The following is a 2,850-nucleotide window of genomic DNA, read 5'->3' as shown; positions in this document are numbered from 1 at the left end:
GGCCTCGTGGCGCAATGGTCAGCGCGTTTGCCTACCATGCAAGAGGACTCGGGTTCGATTCCCGACTTGGTTGATATGAAATATTGATTTAAAAGGGTATTTTCACACTAGAATATTTAATAGTCTCTGGACTGGTACCTGAAGCGTAAGATTGATTATCTTACCTTCACGTAACAAAAATGATCAAGATACGCAGCGATAGGTGCACCAATACAGTGCCCCATGCACCAATAGGTGCAGAAAGGGAATGATGAATGAAATCGAGTGGAGATAGAATTGGCGCGTTTGCCTACCATTTTTGAGACCCTGGTTTCGATTCCAGGGCCCCGATTACAATGGGAAGTTAATAGAGTTATCGTCGACTGTCTTTAAAGTAAAATTTAAATTAACGTCTGAAAATGTGCATATTTCAATGAAAATATCAAGTACCTTCCTCGGTTACCTGAAATTGTTTACAAAAAAAACATGTTTACAAAAAAAATGTGTGCATATTTTGTTTTTCATACAGAAAACTTGATTTTACTTTGTAGATAAAATATTGTAATCGGGGCCCTGGCAGGTACACTGCAAGACTACACTTCAATACTTCAATGTTCCAAAACTGGCGCCTGACGTGTAAGAGTGATCACCTTGCCGTTGAAACAAAAATGCACTAGATACACTGCAATTCAAAGGCCAATACAGTGCCCTATGCGCTATTAAATGATGATTTTTTCAGGTGGTTATTGGTTAGTCAGATTTTTTTATAATTTGCTCTAAATAAGTTTTTTGTTGGTCTGGTAGACTCAAACCAGCGTGTTTAGTATAAATATATTATACATATGTATAAACTCAATTTCATCATAGAAAAGATTGCATTATTTTGAATTATTCATGCTGTGAAAGTTATACATAGTATCCAATACTAATTCTCTGCCTTACATATTTTAAAATAAATTACTTTTATATGGAAATAAAACGTTTTGAAGAAGATGTTATACAAACAACATTTTAAAATTTAATTCGAAGTATTTTAAATTTGTTGTTGGTTAAGTTTTCACATAAGTGCAAACTCGAAATGTTGCAGTTGATGCGTTCAGCTATCACGTGTTTGATTTCGGACGAGGTGTTCAATAAGTACTCAAAAAATCTAAAACTAAAATGAATAAATATTTCAATTTATTGATACAGAAAGAGAAAACATTTTTGAGAAGAGAATATGGAAGTCTAGGGATTATGATCTGTCATGGGCTAGTTTAAGTGACCACTTTACACACTGTGTAACATTCACCATTCTGCCTATGTTTAAACATCCACATTTCCTCGACTCTTCCATCTGTTGACTTTTATGAAGTAAAAGATCGGAAACTTTTAATGATGTCCAATGACAGGTCATAAGCCCTGTAAATGCCTAGACTTATATATTCTCTTCTCAATTTTTTTCCCTTTCTGTTGCAATAAATTAGAATCCTTAAATAAATTTGGAGTTATAACTCCATCTGCCTGTCTCATCATTTCCGCACCCAATGGTGCGTAGGGTAGTGCATTGGTACACCATTGTAGGCCTCGTGGTGTAATAGTCAGTGCGTTTGAAAGGTCTCGGGTTCGATTCCTGACATGGTTGAAATTAAATATTTATTTCAAAGGGTGTTTTCACACCAGAATATTTCATAGTCTCTGGACTGGTTGGTACCTTAAGCGTATGACTGATCATCTTACCTTCATGTAGCAAAAATGATCAAGATTCGCTGCGATCGGTATACCAATACCAGCCTGTCTACAAATATTTGAATATGATGTCCATAAAGAATAAAAAATATATATCTAGTAGGAGTGCAACATACTCGTATATCATTTTTTAAATCAAAATGAATGTACTAATTCGATTTGTATACGAATATTATCAAAAATTATGACATTATAAAGTACCATGCACGCATTACATTCAAATTCCTGCATATTTGTGTGTAACTGAGTTAAGTACCAAGGTAAACATAGTGATATCATTAAAATAATTGTTATCCAATGTATCTAACAACCTTGTCAAATAAATTAATAAAAAATAAATTTGTAATTTAAATTTTAGAATGTTGAATTTTCGTTCCATCGCTCGTCGAGCGCCAAACTGGTTTGCGGTTGGAAGATTTTTCAAAATCACCCAAGGCAAGTTGCTGACAATCATACTTCACTCACCTCGGCTCTTTTTGCGATCCCGATGGCAAGAAAGCGCTTGGACCGCCTCAGTGCTCACCACAGGCAGCGGTCAAAATCCAAAAAGAGAAAATAGGTACTCTGTTTATCACACCCACTATTATTTAGCTCGTTAAAATGTTGACACTTTCACAAACACAGCTGATGTTCGAACGCTGAAATCATACGCGGCAAATTCAAATATTTGGAAAAAAAATGCAATTTGTCACTTGTCACAATATTCGTTTTTCTTTCTAAAACTCGCTAGATGTTGTTTTGACGTTTTCAAATATTCGAACGTACGGGCGGAGCATGCGCAGAAGAAAGCGACACGACCAACACTGCGCGCAGTAACTTTCAAACTGAGGTTTTCTGTATTTACCAGCAACTGACAACTAGCAACTTGTTGGTATAGTAATACAACAACGCGCTATCATCCGTCGATGTTCAATATAACCGCGCGCGATAACTCCAGATGTATCGAGGAATTCTAACGGGTTTTGCGAATGTTTTGAATAAGATATCTATCACCTTTAAGGCTGGCGATCTCGACGCCAAAGTAACTGATGTCCAAAGAACAGCTAGAAAAACGCAAAAAGAACATTTATTACTAGCTCTCGATAACATTGCTCTCTCTTTATGTGTGGTGGTGTCATCATAAGTGACGTCACGGGTTTGATG

General features: G+C 36.1%; 1 non-coding gene across 1 annotated transcript; it reads left to right on the top strand.

The window, feature by feature from the left end:
• Window positions 1–73, top strand: TRNAG-ACC (transfer RNA glycine (anticodon ACC)). Its single transcript has one exon. It is a non-coding gene; the product is annotated as a tRNA-Gly (tRNA).
• The last annotated feature ends 2,777 nt before the right edge of the window (window positions 74–2,850 follow it).

Source organism: Micrasema longulum, unplaced genomic scaffold (genome assembly GCF_059751315.1).
Source record: "Micrasema longulum isolate JH-2025_06_02 unplaced genomic scaffold, ASM5975131v1 h1tg000094l, whole genome shotgun sequence".
In the NCBI taxonomy this organism is placed as follows: domain Eukaryota; kingdom Metazoa; phylum Arthropoda; class Insecta; order Trichoptera; family Brachycentridae; genus Micrasema; species Micrasema longulum.
This window is presented reverse-complemented; position numbering and strand designations above follow the sequence as displayed.